Raw genomic sequence first — 22,235 nt, forward strand, 5'->3', positions numbered from 1 at the left:
TTCTGTGAAATCAAAAATATGATCAGGGACGAAGCAGTCACAAAGTTGGTCAAAATTAAGTGACAGTGACTCTATTAGTATGCTAGCCTGTAGACAGACTGTACGTCTTAAGTTTGACCAGCATTTACCCTCACACTAGGACAGGAAAACCCTGCATCTCTGTGTAAGTGGAAGACACCACTTCAGTCTTTGGGATCCTCAAGGCAAAAATTCAAAACAAATAGACTATCTTTAGTTTAGATTCAGCCCATTTGATATTTGAATGTCTTGCTTTGGTTTTACATCAGTACTTTTAGCAAAAGAAAAATTAAGTTCATAACGGTTTACTAGTTTAAAAAATAAATAAGAAAATATTCGTTCTGGCTGTCACTCTATTAAAAAAAATAGAAAGGCAGTGTTTAGTTTTGGGTTGTAATCATCAAGCTGTTGTGTTTTTGTCCTAATTTTAATACAGCTTTATTTATTTTAAATGCCCTATTTTAAGGAGAAGATAATTATGGACTTCAAATTATAGATAGAGGGACCGGATGATATGTTCTGCGATAACAGTCTTTAATCTTTAATTCCCTTTCACCTTAAATACCTCTGGGATTGATCCTAAACCGCATTAGTTTTATTTAGGTTATATAAACATTATAGACATTACTTACTATCCATAGATATTCTATTAGCCTTAGCTATTCTACTAACCCTAAAACTGACTTTGGTTTTGTAACCGAGAAATCAGGATTTAAGGAATGATTTTGACTAGTGAATCGTAATATACAAATTCCTTTTTGCTTTCTGGAATGCTGGAGTAGACAGGGAAATACCTGAGATCTCTGAATTGTCGTCCAGCTGCCTTGATATCTCACATGAGTGTAAAAAGCCCTTTCCCTGTGCCTTTGTGATTGTAAGAGCTGGTCTTTCTCTCATAGAGCAAAGGCCTTAGTGCTAATGAAGTCAGCCTTTACTTCTTCCTTTTGTTTACCTTTTGGTACTGAGATGATAGCTCTGCCTCCCCTCCTTTCAGTTTATGTTCTCCTATTGAAATGACAATGATAACACTTGTCTCCTTTTCTGCTTTGAATTTACTATCTGAAATGACCTCATCTCCTCTTGCTAAAATCCTTAAAAACCTGTGATGCCCCTAAACTCAGAAGACAGATGATAGGCCATTAGGCTGTCTGCTCTCCAGCTACACGTGTAGTAATAAACTCTCTCTCTTTGAAATCCTAGTGTCTCGGGAATTGGTTATCGAGCGTGTCAGGCAGAAGAATCCATGGCCTTTGTCCAGTAACCTATAAATATATTTTTAATTTGGTGCTGATAAAAAAGAAATCACCAAGAAGATTTGATAAATAAGCCCCCTTATGGGAGCTGTGGGATTCCATCAACTGTTAAGGCTCTAACAACAGAGCTGAATCACGCTTCAGGGCTGCTGGGGACCTTGTTTCTCTCTTGTCATTGAATGCAGCCTCTTGCTTTTGGGGAGGGGTGGACAGTTCCCTGGACCACTGAAAATGAATTCTCATTTCTTGAGTCATTTCCCTGGGTTTGCCTTGCTAAAACTCACTTTTCCCAACAATGCTAAGGCAAAAATGATATCAGCTTCCAACTTTGTCAACTCAACAATTTGCTCACTCATTCGCTCATTTATCCATTTGACAAATATTTTTCAAGCACAAGCTATGTCCCAGACAGTGTTTTAGCTGCTGGCGACCCTGGAGTGAGCAGAAAAGTCTGAGTCCCTGTCCTCGTGATGCTTACATTTTAGTTGAGGACACACTGTAGCAGGCAGGCCTCCCCCTCTTTCTGATTTAGCTGTGCTCTCTGTGGAAAATCCCGAAACCCCCTCCCCTAGTCTTCAGGAACTGGTGAAAATGCACATAGGCAAGATAAGATATTCCTGGGGTGGGGGCCCCTCAACAGTCTATAAGCCCTGGGCCATTCTCAACTTAAATCCGCCAATGAATAAATCATTTGCTTCCCGAAACTGCGGTCCCTTAGTCTCAGCCTGTTCTAGTTTCTCGGAAAGTTCCTGGAGGCCTGCGGCCTCAATCCTGGTTTTCGCTACAACACAAACAAATAGGTAACAATGCCAGGTATTGTTAAGCTCTATGAAAAAATAAACCCAAGTAAGGATATAGACAATGACAAGGGTTTGCTGTTTTAGATAAGGTGTCCAGATATGCTGTTTCTGGAGAGAGGAACTTTGAATGATCTGAGGGAATAAGCCTTGTGAAAATCTGTGAGTTGAGCATTCTAGGCAGAGAGAATAGCAAGTGCAAAGACCCTAAAATGGAAACACATGGGAGGAGCTGCAAGGATGCAGTACAGGTGACCTACAGTAAACAAGGTGAAAGGTGAGACATGATTTGGAGAGATGGCCAGGGGACAGATAGGAGGCCTTGTACAGCCAGGTAAGGATTTATTGTGTGGTTACAAGTTGCTGGAGGATTTTGAGTAAGGAAGTGACCTAATTTATCTAATGGTTATAAAGGGATCCATTCATCTGCTAGTCAGAGAATAGACTGGGGGAGGGAAACAGGGAAGCCAGGACACAGATATGGGTAGGCAAGAACAATCCATGGCTTGGGCCATATGGGGGCAGAGGTGAGAAGTTGTTTAATTTGACTTGTGTTTACCAATAGATTGGATATAGAAAGTGAGAGACAGGGAGTAGTCAAGAAGGATCCCAAGGTTTTTGACCTTAAGCTATTGAGTCAAGTGGAGGAGACTTTTAATGATAAAACTAGGGAGGATCCAATTGAGGGTAGGGAGAAATTCTGGAGTTTCATTTTGGGTCTGTTGAATTTGAGATTCCTATCATAAAATGAAGTGGGCATGCCAGGTAGGTAGCTGGACCTGAAGTCTGGTGATCAGGAGGAAGTTTGGGTCTGAGGATATACATTTAAGGGTTATCAATATCTAGACCAGTAATGTCCAATAGAAATGTAAAACAAGCCAGATTTAAAAAAAAAAAAAGCAAGTCAAATATGTTTCCAATCTTCCAGTTGCCATATTAAAAAGGTAAAAAGAGACAGGAAAAATTAATTTAAATAATCCATTTTATTGACTCAGTATGTCCATATTTTTTCATTTCAATATGTAATCAGTGCAAAAAATAAAGATATTTTACTTTCTTGTTTCCATACTGTCTTTGAAATCCAGTGTGTATTTTTATTTTACCATTATAGCACATCTCAACTCAGACCAACTACATTTCAAGTGTTCAGTAGCCACAGGTGGTTAGTGGGTACCACATTGGACAACCTCAGATCTAGACTGTTCAGTAGCCACAGTTGATTAGTAGGTACCATATTGGACTCCCTTAGGTCTAGACAGTATTTAAGGCCATTGGACTGACTATTGAGAGACATAGAAATGAGGAGACACCCAAGACTCAGGGACTCAGGAACTGAGCGCCATCATTTTAAGGCCAGCAAGAAGAGGATCCCAGGAAAAGGAGAGTCAGTATGGGAATGTTCTATATTTTGGTAGGGGTTACACAGGTGAATGCACTTATCAACTCTAATTGGGCAGTACCCTTATATGTGAATCACAGCTCAATTTTTTTAAAAGTGCATTTTGAAAACAAGAGAGAGGGACAATCAACAGCAGAGGACAGTTAGGATAGTGTGGGGTTCCAGAAGCCAAGTGATCAACTTCGTCAAATACTGGTAAGAGGCCAAGTGAGATGAGGACTGAGAATTGACTATAGAATGGGCAACAGGAAGGTCCTATGTTACTGTGACAAGAACAGATTTGAGAGGATTCAAGAGAGAATGAAGAAGTTTCTGGTTACAGGTGGTAATTTAACATATGCATTACCTTTGTTTTCTCCAGAAAACTCACTCAATGACAGTAATGGGAACTTTTAATTACTATTCCTCTCCCCCAGCACACACAGTCTAGAAGCTGGAAAGCATCTATATAAATGCAGTGAACTGAGAAAATCTATCAAGGCCGCATCCCTAGCCAGTTCTAGGGAAAACCAAGAAATGATCTGAATGACACTATAGAACCCCCAAAAGCCTCAGGAATTTGTGGCACAGGTACCATGGGAACTGAAGGATAAAAGACTTGTTTAAAAAGAAATTCTAAAAAAAAAAGCTGTGCAACACCCAGGTTCTTCCACCATTTCCAACAGTTAGGCATCTATGTTTCCCAGCTGCTGAAGCAAATCCCATATAATGGGTTGGTTTAATTAATGGGAATTTATTGGCTCATGGTTTTGAGGCTAAGAGTAGTCCAAAATTGAGGCGTGAGCAAGGCACTGCTTTCTCACAGAAGACTATGGTGTTCCAGGCTGGCTGCCAGTGCTCCTCACTCCTTAGCTTTTCCTTCTCATGACAGTGCACATGTTGATGTCTTCTCCTTTCTCTTCCATCTTCCCTTGACTTCTAGCTTCTGTCTGCTCCCTGTGGCTTTTTATTTTCTGAGTCCAGTTTCCTTTGCCTATAAGGACTTCAGCTACAATGGATTAGGGCCCACTTTTACTCTGTTTGCTGCACGCCTTAACTAATAACATCTTCAATGCTTCTATTTACAAATGAGTTCACACCCACAGGACCAGTGGTTGGGACCTGAATATGCATTTTGTGGAGGATATGGTTCAATCCCTGGCACCATCATAAGATTGCAGGAGGATAAACCAGAAGGCCACTGGACTTATAGTGAGTGTAAGGACACTGGAGGGAGGTGCTGGGAGTAATAACAATCCAAATACTGAAGGATGAGACATCCACTGCATCTCATCTCATCTTCCAGAATGCTGACAGCCAGCTTGAGATGGGATGTTTTTTCTCAGAGTAATCTGACAAGTCAAGAGAAAAAAACTAAGGTTCAGTTAGTGGCCATGGTCAATAAGCCCCTCCTGTGCCCTACGACTACACACAGACCAAGATTCCAGTCATCTTTTTAGTGTCCTTCTCTCAAACCCAGTCAGAGAGCCATGAAATACTGAACAAGTGAAGAGAGCCTCTAGTATGAAAGAGAGATGAAATCAACAAACAAAAGTAATTTAGGGATTTGGATTATGCAGAGAAAAAAAACTGAAAACAAAACCTATCATTAATAAGAGAAGATATTGATTATGAAGTTAAGGAAAATCATTATGTTTTATTTTAATGGTGTTGTTCTGATTATTAAAAGACTCATCCCTAAAGTTGGCCAGTATAGGTGAGGATAGAAGCCTCAGCCAATTTTTCAGCTACGTCTCTTCCTTCACTATAACTTCTAAAGAATCTGAATTCTAAAAACTCTAAATCATAATGTGCCTAGAGATCTCATTGTCTTGGCCGTGACCACAACCTCTGCAGCAGGAAGGAAGGGGTGGTCCCTTCCTGGAGATGTTCTGCAGTGATAAGTTATGGGAGCCTCCTCAGTCAAGGTTCTTGTGATTTTAAGAAACAGAAACTAAGCTTAGACAAGGAAAGGAGATGGACAATAATGATATGGAAATGCTACTGGTCCTCAAAGGGACTTGAACCAGGGGGTAAGAAAGCTCTCAGGAATCCCTCCTTAGATGTGGTTTCTAATCTCTGCCTATCCATAAGAAGTATCTCTTTTCTCTACAAAAAAAGATCAGCTTTCTCTGCACACTTGATGGGTGAGAGATGGCTATCCCTATAGCCTTAGTTTTTTTTTTGTTTTGTTTTTTTGTTTTTTTGACATGGGCAGGCACCAGGAATCAAACCCGGGTCTCTGGCATGGCAGGCGAGAACTCTGCCTGCTGAGCCACCGTTGCCCACCCTAGCCTTAGTTTTTATCATCGCCTCCTAAACAAACATCTCAGGTTAAAAAGAATATCTGTCCCAGTCTCAAATTTCCAAAAGATGATTAGTCAAATTTAGTACAACAACCCAAAGCTGGTTCAAACAACTCTGACCTGGGAACCAGGCCATGAATACAAACATGACTTTTGGGCCATTCCCTTGAGAGGGTTCTCAGAGCTCTTTGGCCCCACCTTCTGGGAGGTCCTTTGTTTTCTATTACCTTCCTTGGTCACATCTGAGTGTTGGGGATGATGCTACATAAGTTTCGCAAAACACATCTTGGGTAGGGCCTCAGGCTTTTTAGATCAGACTTGTGGTTTCTTTAGCTGCAGTGCACAACTCTCAAAAACTGCAGTGGGCCTCCCATCTCTCTGCTTCCAGACATGTCCATGAGCCAATAACCACACCTACAATTCTCTATGGGCAACTTCTTACGTGTGCTTTATTCCTTTGATTTGTTGCCCCTAAACTTTCCCCCTGACCCTTAATGGCCTACATCTTGATTTAAATAATTTTAATTCTCTAAAGTTTTAAAAAGTCATAAAATCACACCTTTCATCTGACCTTTCCTCTGAAGCATTTTAATTAACTGACAGTGATGTCCTTGTGTGCATCTAGGATATTTTTGGTATTTTTTACTCAAAGCCTTTTAAACACCATTTTTCAGATTTGGATTAAAAAACAATTGTTTTTTTATCTTTACTCTGTTTTATCTTTGCTTGCAAACAGGCCATTTCTTTCCTAAATCTCTTTCTTCCTTTCTGTCTCTCTCATTTTGCAAAACAGTAGCAACTACGTATAATACTAAGATATTGTTCTCCAAAATCTTCCTCCTTAGCTAAAGTTGGATAGGCCAATGACCTGCCTTCCAAGGAAGGGTGTTGTTACCTTTACTTTAGCGATGTTTTCCTTCTTTCCAGCCTTCCATATCAGTTTCCTCACTGCCCACCCACCTTACTGCTAAATCAATATTGTATGTTTTAGTTTCAGCAGCATTACATTATTGGTACCAATTTGTTTTTAAGTATCTTTTTTTGTAAGTTTATTTATTTTTCTTTTTTGTGAAAAATAATGCATATACAAAAAAGCAATAAATTTCAAAGCACATTGCAACAATTAGTCGTAGAAACAGATTTTGGTATGGGTTAAAATGGCACAATTTTAGGTTTTTTTCTTCTAGCTGCTCTAAGATACTGGAGACTAAAACAAATACCAGTATGATAATTTAACAATTATACTCATTTGTTAAACCCTCCCTTCTCTGTATAATTCCACAATCACCTTTGATCTTTCTCCCATTTTTTAGGGGTATTTGGGCTATACCCATTCTAACTTTTTCATGTTGGAAGAGGCTTTTCAATACTATGGGATGGGGGATGGAGCTGGCTGATGTTCTGGAGAGGCTGGTCCTTCTGCATTTCAGGGCTTATCCGGTCTAGGGCCCATCTGGAGGTTGTAGGTTTCTGGAAAGTTACCCTAGTGCATGGAACCTTAGTAGAATCTTATATAATGCCTTAGATGTTCTCTAGGATTGGCAGGAATGGTTTTGGTTGAGATTTGACATTATGATAGGTAACAATGCCTAACTGAAGCTTGCGTGAGGGTGACCTCCAGAGTAACCTCTCAACTCTATTTGAACTATCTCAGCCACTGATACCTTGTTTGTTACAATTCTTTTCCCCCTTTTGGTCAGGATGGCATTGTTGACTCCATGGTGCCAGGGCCAGGCTCATCCCTGTGTGTCATGTCCCATATATTGGTACCGATTTTTGTATTAGTCAACATAAGTATTTCTATATTGAGTAGCAAATTACTCCCAGAATCTCAGTGGCCTTGCTACAATAAAGGTTATTCACATTCATACCAGATCTGATGTGTCAGATGAGTCTCCAGTGCTCCTCCCTTGCACGTGGGGGTATCTGTCTGTGGCTCTGTCCTCTTAGTCTTGTCCTCAGTGATTGACTGATGTAAGGGAAGAGATTACATGGAAAAGTCGCACCTGCTTTTTGAAGGTTTGTCCGAGAAGTAAGACTTATCAGTTCTCCAAATCCATGTCCAAATCCATGGTCCAGAATAAGTTTTATGACCCTGCCTAATTACAAGAAGCTGGAAATTCAGGAGAGTAAATGGATATTTGTCTCTTCTATGGTTCCTGGAGGTCTCATATTGAGAGAGAAAAGCTACAAGGTCAAAGTCACCTGGAAAATAGAGTTGTTGCAGGAAGGACAGCTGGGCTGGAGAGTTGCCGACCTGCACTGGAATTCACATGAGTAAGAAACAAACTTTTGTTGAACTAGTCCAATGAGATTTGGGATTTAACAATTATTGCAATATAATCCATCCTATCCTGATTAAAACAGGTACATAAAAGAAGACAGGAGTAAATGAAATGACATAGCTTGTATTTCTTCAAGTAATTGCAATGCCAATAAAAATACCAGTAGGATTTTTCGGAGAATCTGACAAAATGCTATAGATCACATGTATAATAATGAAGGAGGGAAGATATCCAGTATAAGTCTAAAGAGAATAATAAAGGGGAATGTTAAGAAAATATTTTATAGGTAGAGAAATTATAAGAAATACAGGAAGACATAAAGATAAATTACAGGAAATAATAAAGACGTTAGTGGAAAATATGGATCTCAAAAATAGACCAATTCTGAGAATTTGAAAAAAATATATCTATAGTGTCACTTTAAATCAGTGGGAGAATGAGAATTTTGGAAATGGCCAACAAGTCATTGGGGTGGGGTGTGCAGGACAACTATGCTGAATCTTTACCTCACTTTTTATACCAAAATAAATTCTAGATGGATCAATAACTCAAATGTAAAATATGAAACCATAACAAGAGTAGAAGAATCATTGGTAATTTCTGTTTCATAATTTTGAGTGGTGGAAGGTCAAGAGATACATAAGACAAGGTTGACAAATTTACTTACATTAGAATTAAAACTTTGGCAAGGCAAAAAATACCATAAAGAAAGTCAAAAGACAAACCTCAGAATGGAAAGAACAATAACATTTATAATTTATATAACACAAAGGGTGTTAATTTCTTTAATACACAAAGAGAGCTTACAGTGAACAAGAGAAAAATGTACAATTCGATAGAAAAACAGGCAAAAGGTTGACAGTTTGCAGTAATAACAACAAAAAAATCCAAACAGCCAATGAGCATATGAAAAGATGTATTTAACTTTTTAAATAATCAAAGAAATGTAAATTAAAATAAGATACCATGCTTCACTTAGTATATTTATAAAAATAAAATTTCGATCATACTCAAAGATGTGGGAAAATACGATCTTTCATACACTATTAATGGATATTGGACTGTAAATTGCTACAACCTCTTTGGAAAGCAATCTTTACCTAAAATGTTATTAGCAAATACCAAAAAAAAAAAAAAAGAACCAAAGTTGAGCACGCAGAATATGAGTAAACTAAGTCCCCAAACAAAATAAAAGAGTGAAGCCACTCTTGTGCAGAAAAATCCCCAGATTCAAAGAGTAGACAATTATCACACCTTTTCTAAAAATATTTTTTTCTAAAAAAGAAAGCCAATAGTGGTGGTAGTAGCTGATATTTATTGAGCAGGGCTAAGTGGGATTCTGTACTGAGCACTTTTACATGGATTATGCCACTGAAGAGTTACAAGTTCCATGCAGTAGGGACACTGTTTTCAGGTCCATTCTACCAGTGAAGAAATAAGAATTGGAGAAATTAAGAAATATCACAAGAGATCCAGGGCTTGTGTTTCAAAGCATTTGTAGTCTCTGCCTTCGCAGGAATGCAGATGCAACATTAGAATTCTTCAGCTCCAGGCAGGTAGAATTGTGGTTGACAAGATCAGCAAGTATTTAATTCCTTTAACTTAATACTCCTGCATCTGTCCCTTTCTCTTTATCCCCACCATCCCTGCTGTAATTTAGGTCCATAGCATCTCTCGCCTAGAATATTGCCAAACTGTTGGCTGACTTCCCTTCCTCTAATCTCGTTCCTGTCCAATCCATTATTTTTACTGTAGCTGAAGAATGTCGTTAAGATATAAAGTTGTTTATGCTACATGGGAATAACCTTCAGTGGCTCTCCTTCCTACTGGATAAAAGAACAAATCGCTCTGCAAGAAATAGATTTAGATTTCTTGTCCACATTATTGCATTTTCTTCCTTAAAACTCCACTACCTCTGACCTGGGCCTTCCCAGTCTCTACACTGCTGGCCATGTGAGCTTTCAAAATTCAAATCTTATGTTACTTCCTTCCTAAACCCTTCGCTGGCTTCTCCTATCCTACTGCAGAAATAACAAATTGGTTTCATTTTACATGCCCATTCTAATCAGTTAGGTAATTACTGCCTATAACACTGGGTTGAGAAGGATTCTGAGGCATGTGGGAATTTCTGCTATGGGTATTGGTGATATTTTTTATCATCATGAACCTACAAGATAAAACCAAACTCCTTAGTGTGATGTAAGGCAATGGTTAGAAGCTGGTGCTCTGGAGCTCAGGAGAAAAAGTCTGGGTTTAAATACTGACTCTATCACTTGGTCTCTGTATATCTTCAGGAACATGACTTAATATTTCCCATCAGTAAATTGAGGATAATAAGAGGACCTGCCTCACAGGGTTGTCATGGAGATTAAATGGGCTAATCCATGTGATATGCTTCTCTGTACTTGGTTCAGAGTAACGTCTCAATAAATGTTAGTTGTTGTGGTGGTGGTAAAATGCCCTTCATAATATAGTCTCTTCTTACCTGCCCGGTCTTGTCTCTTTCCATGCTTGTCCCCATCCTTGGACCCTAATGTCCAGTCCTACTAAGCTCTTTGCACTCCAAGGCTTTGGTGCCTTTGTTGTTCCCTCTGCAGAGTGTTCTTTCCTTCCTGCCATACCCTTCTTCACCTGGCTGATGCTTACTTATCCTTTAAGACTTACCTCATAACATGATCTCCTCCAGGAAGCCTTCCTTGACTGCACCTGATTAGGTTAGGGGCTCCTCCTGTCTGTTCCAGTAGCATCCAGTGTTTTCCTCTCTTATAGTATTTATCAAACTGCACTGTAACTTTCTAATTTCTCAGTCGAACTTCCCACTAATCTGTAAATTCTTGAGTGCAGAGTCTGTGTTTTCTTTATCTGGCTACCTCAAGTGCTTAGTCACAACCTGGCAATAAACCTGCTTAATTAGTGGTAACTGCAAGAATAGGCAGCTCCCATGACTATTGTCCTGGGACCTCTGTTGACACTCCCAGAAGGGCATTCCTTTCAGAAAGTGGGACATAAGTCAAGAAATATGATTTAATCATTCATTAAATTATTGTTAATAGCATCAGCATCATTTATATTATTATCATTTGCTTCTACTTTTGTTCTAGATGTTAAGGCCACCATGGGGAGTAAGACAAAATACCCTGCTGCCTGGAGGTCACAGTCTAGTTTGGGTGGAAAGAGATGGAAAAAAAAAAAATGAAAAGACTATTCCAATAGTGGTAAGTTCTGGGACAAAAATGGATCAGGGTTAGCAGTAGGGAGTAGCTGGGAGTGAGAGGCTGTTTGGACTAGGTGGTCAGGGAAGGCTCTGCAGATGGGATCTTTAAGCTGAGACCTGGAAAGAGCCAACCATGCAAAAATTCCAGGCAGAGAAAAGACAAATGGAAATTTAAAAAACAAAACAAACCATGAAGCCCATTGGACTGCAGAAACGAAACAATGAAGTGTAATATAAACCAGGACTATAGTTAATAGTACAATTATAAAATTGTCCTTTCCTGAACTGTTACAAATTAGTCTGACACACTAATATAAGGTATTGATAATAGGGTTGTATATGGGAACTCTGTATTTAATGCATGATTTTTCTGTAAATGTATAACTTCTTTAATTAAAAAAATAATAACAAAACAATTTTTTCTGTTTTTTTGAACTTTTTTATTAATTAAAAAAATTAACAAACAAAATATTAAGATATCATTCCATTCTACATATATAATCAGTAATTCTTAATATCATCACATAGTTGCATATTCATCATTTCTTAGTACATTTGCATTGATTTAGAAAAAGAAATAAAAAGACAACAGAAAAAGAAATAAAACGATAATAGAGAAAAAAAAATTATACGTACCATAGCCATCCCTTACCCCTCGCTTTCATTTACCACTAGCATTTCAAACTAAATTTTAAAATAATTTTTTTTAAAGGCAAAGAGAAAGGCCCTGGAGTGGAGGGAGGTTGCGTTCTCAAGAGGCAGGAAGAGTGGGGTTATATCACATGAGACGAGATCAGAGAGAAGTCAGGACCGGCTTCGCCAAGGCGCTCAGACCATGATCAGGTGTCTGCAGGTGGTTTCGCCCACAACAGGAAGCCACTGAAGACTTTTAAATAAGGGAGTGAGAAGATCTGACTTAAATATTTTGAAAGATTACTCTGGCCTCTGCTCGGAAGGCAAAGATCAGGTTAAGGCGGTAGCTTAGTGGGGTGACTGCCGCTTGGGGCTCGAGATGGAGAAAAGTGGATGGATTTAGGCTGCAGAGAGGGGCGATGGAAAGAATCTGGGGGCTTCATGACATTTGTTAAACTCCTGAATCAACCAACCTGGAAGCCTATTTTACCTCTAAACTTCCTGTTTTTTAGATACTAAATCTTAATTGTTTTTAAAACTGGGTTCAGTCAGAGTGTCTGTGGCTTGCATTGAAAGCATCCTAACAGGGACATTTGTTTTTCTGTATTTGCGGTGTCTTAGAAATCCTACTCCTGGACCTCCACGTCTCACCGGCGGGGCTCCCCCTCTTCCCACTAAAAGTGCCGGCTGCAGGCAGAGGAGCGGTGGCGGCTGGAGGCGGACCCCACGGCCCCTGGCCCTTCTGCAACCACAGTCTAGGGTTTACCAAGAGGCAGATACGTTTGTTTACCAACTGGACAAACTGCTATTGTAATTGTGTAAACCGAAGAAATACGAGTGGGGAGAGGCATTCTCTTTTGTATAAAACAGAATGCCTTGGACAAGCACTCAGTAAAGGCAAGTAGCTTGAAAAACAAAACCAAACCAGAAAGTCTCGGAGTATGGTGTAGTTGAGACAAATGTAAAAATAATTAGGACATTTTGTTCGATCGAGAAAAATTCGCAAGTCAGGTGGCTTCCCAACTGTCTTTAAAAGTTCTGGCTCTGCTTTAAGATGCTGAACTGGAAACCAGTGATTTTTTTTAATTTTTCAATTTTTTAAAAAATACCGACAAATACCAAACGCAAACATTCCTAACTTTTGATCATTCCATCCTACATATATAATCAGTAATTCACAATATCATCACATAGTTGCATATTCATCATCATGATCATTTCTTGGAACATTTGCATCAGAAAAAGAAATAAAAAGAAAACAGAAAAAAATTCATATCATGCCTACCCCCCTCCCCCCTCACTGATCGCCAGCATTTCAATCTAAATTTATTTTAACATTTAACAATTTTGAATTAAGGGTGTGATTTAGTTTTTTTAAGGTCCGCACAGAGCTCCAGTCAGCTGTCGCATTGCGGTAGTTAGGGTCAGGTGTCAACTTGGCCAGGTGAAGATGCCTAGTTTTGTTGCTGTGGACATGAGCCAATGGCATGTGAAGCTCATCTATCATTGATTTACCTCTGCAGTCGGCTAGGAGGTGTGCCTGCTGCAATGAATGACATTTGACTTAATTGGCTGGTGTTTAAATGAGAGAGCTCTACGTAGCATAGCCCAAGCAGCTCAGCATTACCTCGTCTCAGCACTCGCAGCTCAGCCCAGGCCTTTGGAGATCCAGAAAGGAATCACCCCAGGGAAAGTTGTTGGAACCCTGAGGCCTGGAGAGAAGGCCTGCAGAGATCGCTCTGTGCCTTCCCATGTAAGAAAGAACCTCAGCTGAAAGCTGCCTTTCCTCTGAAGAACTATACATTTTTAACTAACTAAATCCCCTCTTATTAAAAGCCAATCCATCTCTGGTGTGTTGCCTTCTGGCTGCTTTGGTAGACTAGAACACATGTACTTAGAGAAAAGGCCCTGTCGCTTTAAAATACTGTCACCCAAATCTGTATTTATTTATTTTAATAAAATATTTAAAGGGTTTTCATTTTTACTGCTTCCCTGCTTTGACTGACTAACTGCTTTACCTGATTACCTAATTAGCTGCCAAATAGAGGAGTCCACTCTCCCCTGCAGTACTTCTCGCACCAGGCAACCTACTGCCTTCAGACTCCCTTCCTTTCTTCCCCTCACCAGCACCTGCTTTTTACAAAATTATAATTACAGTAACAAGAGTGACTTTCAATTTTATGAGAGGTCTGGAAGGGCCTACGCAAAGTATTAGCTGCTCTTTCTAAATGAAGAGGTATGTTTTATTGTCATGCATCGAATAATAATAAGGTGAACTGTATTAATTTAGTAATAAGAAAATAAATTTTTTTCCTCAAGGCAAGGAATACCTTGTACTTTTATGAGAATTTTATGAAATTTTATGAGACTTTATTATGAGAATTTATAAAGAACTTTTAGTACAGTGCATCATTGGTACCTCATAATAACCCCAAGTGGGAATATTCATTCCTGCCTTGCAGATGAGAAAACTAAGGTGGAGAGAAGGGAACTCCTTTGCCGCAGGTGACAAGGCCCGTTAGAGACACTCAGGCTCCTGACGCCTGCTTCAAACAGCGTTTGCTTTCTTCTAAATCACAAGAGGTTTAATGAATAGGTTGACCATAACTAAATGTATTACATCTGCCAGAAATGATAGCGTCTTAACAATATAGATAAATACAGCTTTAAATGGTGGAAGTGTAAGTCCAAAGTGGAGCCCGAGGGGGTGGAAGCCCTCGGCACTGTCCTAACCAGGCCACACCTTTGCACAGTGTCTAGCTCCACCTTGAGACTTCAAGGTCAGCTGCACTGGCTGCAACTGGAAATTTCTGGCCGATGGGTTCACCTCTTCAGGCTTTGGCATTGTATTCTACAGAATGGGAGTGAAAATACCTACGGACAAGTCTGTTGTCAGGATTCAAAATGCTACTCTATGTAAAGCCTTTAACAGCAGCTTTTAAACTATTAGTTGTAATCACAGTACTGTTGCCACAGAAGGTAAGGGCCTTGCTGGGTGCCCCCTGGAGATGGTCAAATGACTGCGAGCCAGAGCAGCACCCTTCCAGGGATTCATTGGAATTGCCAGCTGTCTCCGCTGATCTCAGGTCTCTTCATTCTCATGCGGAGAATTTAGCCTCTTGGACTCTTTTGGCCCACCTCTTTATCACCTCCAGGAGCTGCCACCTTTACTTTGGCCCCTGAATGTTTCAACAGTTGGAAACGAGCCTTTGCAGAGGAATGACTGGTTCCTCAGGTCCTTCCCGTGGTGGTAGTTAACTCTGACTCCCTGCTGCTGTGCAGGGTTCCAGGTGACTGTCACGTTGTACAGACCCACAGAGAGAGAGACAGTGGGGCCTGCCTGCCCAGCCCCTCACGGCCCAGGACTCGCCTGCAGACGGCCCAGTGGCCTGTGCTGTGAAGCCCACTGGCCCAGCAGCCCCTGCAGCCTCGCCTCTGATTCCCCTGGCCCTTTCCTTTTTCCTATGAGAAGGTTGAGACAGTGAAAGATTAAGAGACTTGTTCAGAGTCATAGTGACAGTGACGACATCAGTGAGAGTGACATGGCCCAACGTGGCACTTAACATATATCAGAACCTATCAGTATCAGGATGAGGGAACTCAGACCTGAGTATTCTGATGCCGAGTGCAGTGCTCGCTCCACTTTCTAGCATGACTGACTACCCTGAGGGTGCACCTGCTCCACTCCATGTCAGGGCTGTTCAAAGGGGAAGGCACGATGGTCAGCTGAGGAGAGGGGAGTGGGCAAGGACAGCCATGTGGCAGGAAGGGCAGACAGGGAACAGACAGCAGGAAAGTAGGTGAGTCATTAGGAAGCTTGGTTAAGGATGAGACTGAGATTGGTATCAGTAAAACAGTCAAAAGAATAATTGCAGTCTCTCATTCTGACTACTCAGGATTATTTTTAGCAGCAAAACCAATGAGTGAGGCTGAACTGCAGTGACAGCCAAGGAACAGGCCAGAGATTTTTTTTCTCCCTGAAGACAAAGTTTGATAATGAGCAGCATAGAAAACTATCCAAGCACTTTCATCTGCTAAAGATTCAAACCAACAATGTAAATAAGCCCACGTGTCCAAACCAGAATGGACATTGCCCATGAGCCTGGAAGAAGTAGCACCTCTTCAGCCTCTCTCTCCTGGGATTTGTGTTCGGATATCATTTGAGAGTGTGTCTTTGGAGATACACAGACTGTTCATTCATGATTGGCTATGGTAAGGTGGGGAATGGGTAGGAAGATGGTAGAAAAGCAGCCTGTTGTCTTGGAAGCTGAGCCACAGATCAGGAGAAGTGAACCACTGCTTCTGTAATCAATGGTTGATTCAGTCAGGACCACCAAATACAACTGACTACATTGCCTGGAGGCAGAGGCATGTGGATTTGGAAATCTGCTCAGGTACTACTTGGCATGACTTGCTCATCACTGCACAGTTTTGTCCACTAGGAAAAGCAGAACCTTTTATTGATTTGGACAATGGAATCATATGCTGGTCACACCTTGCTTGGAAGTTCATAATGTGTATATGGGGAGGTGGGGGTGGGGTGGGAAATGGGGTGGGCCTATGTGCTGATTTGAGGGTATTGTGCACTCCAAAAAAGCCATATTCTTTTGGTCCTGGTCCAGTCTTGGGGGCCAGACCAGTTTAACTTGGGGTCTTTTGAGTAATTTGTTTCCATCGAGATTTGATCCACCCAATTGTGAGTGGGACCTTTTGATTAGTAGTTTACATGGAGATGTGTCTCTGCCCATTCAAGGTGGGTCTTAATCTACTTAGTGGAGTTTTTTAAGAGGAAATCATTTTGGAAAAATCTCAGAGCTGACACAGACAGAGATGCTTGAAGATGCAAAAAGAAAATACTCCCAGGGAATGTTTGAAACCAGAAGCCAAAGGACCAGCAGGACCAGCCATATACCTTCCCAGAGAACAGAGTGTTCCAGACCCATCAGTCTTTCTTGAGTCAAGGTGTCTTTCTCTGGATGCTTTAGTTTGGACATTTTTATGACCTTAGAACTATAAACGTATAACATAATAAATCCCCTTTATGAAAATCACCCCATTTCTGGTGTATTGCATTCTGGCAGCATTAATAAACTAAAACAGCCTATATTCTTCCAGAAAGGACATCTTTTCTTAGAACACAGAAGGGTTGTTTTAAGTGGTGGCTAGAAGTCAAACAATAGATGCTGAGATGAAAATATATATATAAAAAAAAAGACCCTGCCTTCAAAAGCTTCATAGTACCCTGGGTAGTTGGACAAATAAGCAGAATATTACAAACAGAGGTGACACCTATATGAAGTGAAAAGACATCTATGTTGGTGTCCACTCTAGATGAAACCGGGCAGGGAGAGAATCAGAGAAGACTTCTTGGGAGTGAAGTCTAAAAGATTCTTGAAAATTGGAAAAGGATTGTGGATCTGGGTGTTGTTTACATTTCCTAGGCTGTTCAAACAAATACCATGAAATTGTTCAGCTTAAACAATTTATTTGCTCATGGTTTTGAGGCTGGTAAAATGTCCAAATCAAGGCATCATCAAGGTGATGTTTTCTCCCAAAAATCTGGGGCTGACTGCTGGTGACCCTTGGTTCCTCTGACATGTGGTAGGGCACATAGCAGTGTCTCCTGGTCTCTTCCTTCTCTTCTGGCTTCCGTTTCAGTTTCTTGATTACTGAGGCTTTCTCTCTCTCTACCTGAATTTCATTTTTTTAATAATGGACTCCAGCAATAGGACTAAGTTCCCTCTTAATCAAGGTGGGCCACACCTTAACTGAGATAGCCTCATCAAAAGGTCCTATATACGATGGGTTCACATCCACAGGAATGGATTAAATTTAAGAACATGTTTTTAAGCCACCATGGCTGTGCAGAGTATAATGGTTCTGAAAGCATGCTCCTTACTTCAGGGCTATGTCCGCTAGGAAAAGCCAAGCCTTGTACTGATTTGAGCAATGGGATCAACATGATCAAAGTATCAAAGGCTGAAGAAGCACAGAGAAGACATAAAAATCCCCATGGGGGCACCAAACAATATGAGGTGGGGAATATAAGCCATTTTCAAACATGAACATTTATTCAAATATGAAAGATGAAGGTAATGCACACTCCATTTCTTTACTGGCCAAAATTGGAGGCCCTGGGAAGAAAGCCAAGCTTCCTGCATGGTGCTCGGGACATGACGTGCTTTGAGGCTGTTTTTTTTTCTCTTGCCCACTCATTTTTCATATGAAAACAGAGATAAAAGACATATCTATGTGTCTCTTTTACAACATTCAAAAAAGAAGTAATAAAAATGAAAAGTAAAGGGCAATCATGTGGCCCTTAGAAATAGACAGCCCCATGATTTGTGTTCCTACTTCTGAGCTGGCTTCTATGAGTGCACTGAAGCTGTGCCTCAGCAAGGAGCTGGCCTCCATCAGGTCGTTTACTCTGGAAGAGGAGAGGAAAAAAAAATCTCTTCAGCTGCTCCAGGAAGCAAAAGTGGCAGTTATTCCCATTATATTTAGGGGTTTTCTACTTCTCTTTGTGGATCTTCACCTCCCAGTTATGCCTAGAGAAGATTCTGCATGGAGATGTGACATTTACATAGCTCTGATTCTTATTGAATTCAGTGCTCATGGAAAGTGGCATAGTGACAACACTGCTTCCTAGCATGACATCACATAAATAAGTTTGAAGATACTGCTTAAAAAGCATCCCATAAAGATAAGGGAAATGGTAGAAAGAATTGAAGGATATTGGTTCTGCCTTGACATCTGCCCTGACATCTGCCATGAATCATTGCTCGGAGGGAAGAGGGAGAACCAAGGCACTCGGGGAGGAAGCACTGGTCCAGGGGTCCCAAGAGGGACTTTCTTAGAGGGCAGGTCTTCAATTACTCCCATAGCTTTGGTCTGACTCTGAGCAGAGAGGGAAGTAGATGGCAGGGGGGCATCTGAAGGGTGAGAAGGATGGTGAGCCTTTCCTAGAATCTTTTTTTTTTTTATCTAGTGCACTGAATAAGTCCATCAGAATGTTGTATTCACTCATGCAATTAGCCAGCACCTAGTAAATTCCTGCACAGTGGGAGAGCTCTGGAAGAAGTAGGTGTTTCTGCCACCACAAAAGAATAACCACAACCCTCCAGGGCTTCTCTTTTCATAAAAGAAATTCTTTCCTTGTACTTATCTACCCTAAAGGAAAACAAGTGCAAGATTCTTGGTTTACTCTGAGTTTCTTGGGAAGAGAAAATGCTCTTGGAAAAACAACGGCTTATTCCTTCCCTTTGAGCTTTCTTTCAGTGGCATATTATGGTCAAGCTGGCCAGAGATTTCTGATCAGGCTTTTTAAAAAAAACATGAACCTCAGACTCCAAATCCAGCATTATGAACAGATGAGGTAAATGTCCAAAGGAAAAGCCTGTTGATTATATAAATTTTCACCAAGAGCAAATCAATGGTTCTCAAGACATTTGGCAATGTCTGGAGACACTTTGGTGTGTCACAACTTGGAAAGGTGAGGGGATGGCACTAGCATCTAGTGCCGGGGTGCCACCAAATCCTACAATGCCCCGGACAGCCCCCACAATAAAGAATTATTGGGCCCCAAATGCCTATAGTGCCAAAGTTGAGAAACCAGGTGTAAATGAAGCTGAGCTGCATATAAACATGACCTCAGTTGTACACCAAACACATCAGATTTCAGAGAAATAGTACAGGGCAAAGGGCACTGGAGCAGAGGTTGCAAGACCTCGTTTCTAGTTCTGACTCGTTGGTAACTAGTTTGGCGCTTGAAGAAGTCTTTTGCCATCTCTGGGTCTCTTTTCCTTCCTGGAAGTACAACAGCTACCTAATGGGACTAGATCCTTCCTGGGTAGCACACAGGGGATGATGGGGCAGCTCTGTTTTTGCAGAGTTATATTAAGATATAATTAACACAAGCATCTCCAAGTGTTTGCGTACCATGCTTTATATTAGTAGAGAATCTGTACTTTTTTCCTTCAGGTATAAAAGTAGCCCATAATCTCTATTCGAGTTTAAGAAAATATGGAACAACTTGAAGGGCAAGAAGAAGAAATATTCTATAATCCCACTTCATAGAATATACTTTTATTCCTAGGTCCCCAGACACTGAACTCCACTATTTCTTTGAAAAGCAGTTTTATTGAGAGATATCCACATACCATGCAGTCCCTCCAAAGTGTACAATCAACTGCTTTTAGTATAATCAGAGTTGGCATTCATTACATACAATAGTTCTAGAACGTTTTCACTACTCTATTAAGAGGAAGAGGAGAAGGTGGGGTCAGTGCACTTCCTGTTTTTCTTTTGTTTCTTTTTTCTTTCACTTCTCTGCAGTGCAAATGAGATTTACCAAGTGTGTAAGCCAGAAGCTGGAATTCAAATAGTTTGAACACTGGCTACTTGACTCTATGTTGGTGTTTTAATTTCCTGCATCCTCCCTTTTTTTGTTGTAAAATAGGGAAAAGAAGAACTACCTTGCCTACTTCACAGTGAGAGTGCTAGCTCAATGGTAAAGTACCAAAGTGAGGACAGTTTATGAATAGCAGTGGTATTTCCACTAGAGCGGGAGTAGGGGCTGGGACAGGGAGAACCAGCCTGCCACGAACATCCCGGGTAGGGTTAGCGAGGCCTAGAGAGAGACAGGAAGGTTGAGGCCTGGCCCCTGACACGTGCCATGCTTTCGCTGTAGCCTCCCTCCTTGTCTTTGGTTTCTTGGTAAAGCTATTCCTCTTTTCCTCTGCCTGGAAAATTCCCATCACTTTTAAATTCCCCTTAAGCAAAGGTCCTACCCCAAAATACCTGTCCTATCTGAGAACTCGGGTACCATTTGTTTCACATGGTGCAGTAAAGTGATTCCTGCCTGAGAAACATGAAGTCAGATTAACTCCGTGTTTTAATAATTGTTACACTGTAAACTGAAGCTTTGGAAAGCAACTCTTTCAGAACTATAGGGTTATAAATGTATACTTCCAATTATAAATCCAATCCTGGTGGGTCCAGAGAGACATGTCTTTCTTTAGGAGCCTTGTTCACTTCCAGAACTCAGTTTACTTCTAGGAGACTTGGTTCAATAATTCCCCCACCCCTAATTCTTATAGGCCTTTGATCTCCCTATCCGCGAGGAAACAACAGTAACAAAAACAGTCTTCATGTTGAAGTACTTAGATTAAAAAATGCTTCCATGGGTTTCTGATTCTCACCATCTGATAAGGTAGCAGACAGGGGAAGTGGAGACTCAGAGATGCAGCCAGGACATAGAAAAATCTGAATCCTGCTTTCTGACTCCGTGCTCCTGCGAGCACTCCACCAAGCTGCCCTGTTGACAGCCTGGATAAATGACTGGGTGATAAGCTTGGGGGTCACCAAGCCATACCCAGGAGCTTCCAACTCAAAGATGTGGAGGAGAGGATAGGAATGGCCCAATTTTGGGGGGTAACTTCCAGTTCTATCTCATACCAACATAGGGAAAATAGATACAGAGAAGACATTTGCTTGGGCATATGTGCACATAAGGAGGGAAGGAAGCAAAGACATTTGAAATATGAGAAAAATAAAATAAAAACAAATAATGGCTGGTTGATTTTGGACTGGTTCTGCCAGATACATTTTGGATTAATAAGTAGGTGGCCCTACTTTAAAGAATTTCTTGTAGATTTATAATCTAGACTTTGTAAACACACATAAATTATTAGCAAAAGAGAAAAGAGGTTCTTGTTGTTTAAAATGATACATTGACCTGGTTGGAAAAAAATCCATCACCTGAAAGTAGCTTGAAGCCTAACCATTAGGAAGTGTTCAAGCTGTGAGAAAATATAATTATGGTAACATTGAAGATGTGACCTTTTAGGATCCCTCTGGAATTAAAGGAAATAAAAAAGGATTTAGTCACATTAAGATGCCGGCTGCTGTTCATTTCTGTTCTGTTCCATCCATTACAGCTAACTACCTGCATGTAGCATAAAGCCTTTGTGGCAGTTTATTAAAATATCTGCTTCTAGATGGAATATCTTCTGAGATTTCTCTCCCACAGTTTTGATACTGAAACAGTGAATTGTGTCTTCATATACACAGTGTTCCAGCCCAGCACAACCCCAAGACCAAAGAACACGCCAGACTGAAGACTAGCCGTGAGTTTTAATCAGGGGCCACCAACAGGAGAACAGTTCTTCCCAGTGGCAGCTGGTTGGGAAATGTAATTCTACTCTGCCCAGACGGAGAGAGAGGGGGAGTTCGGGGGTAGGGGTAGGGGCTTATAAGGTTACTTGATTAGGGGAGGGGAGTTTTATGTTCTTTGACTTTTAACGTCTGTCTGGGTCATGTCGGCGGCTGTGTGGCTTGGAGGAGGGGGTGG

General features: G+C 40.8%; 1 long non-coding RNA gene across 2 annotated transcripts in view; it reads right to left on the minus strand.

Moving 5' to 3' along the window:
- LOC143691730 (uncharacterized) overlaps positions 1–22,235 on the minus strand; it is a 43,521-nt gene that overhangs the window by 517 nt on the left and 20,769 nt on the right. Inside the window, exon 3 of one of the 2 annotated variants that reach the window (XR_013179675.1) lies at positions 17,958–18,311. The exons of the other annotated variant lie outside the window; for it this stretch is intronic. This is a non-coding gene — a long non-coding RNA (uncharacterized LOC143691730). Of the gene's footprint in view, positions 1–17,957; positions 18,312–22,235 lie in introns of those variants that run through there. 2 annotated transcript variants of the gene reach the window in all.

The sequence above is a fragment of the Tamandua tetradactyla genome, chromosome 7, assembly GCF_023851605.1.
Source record: "Tamandua tetradactyla isolate mTamTet1 chromosome 7, mTamTet1.pri, whole genome shotgun sequence".
NCBI classification, from domain to species: domain Eukaryota; kingdom Metazoa; phylum Chordata; class Mammalia; order Pilosa; family Myrmecophagidae; genus Tamandua; species Tamandua tetradactyla.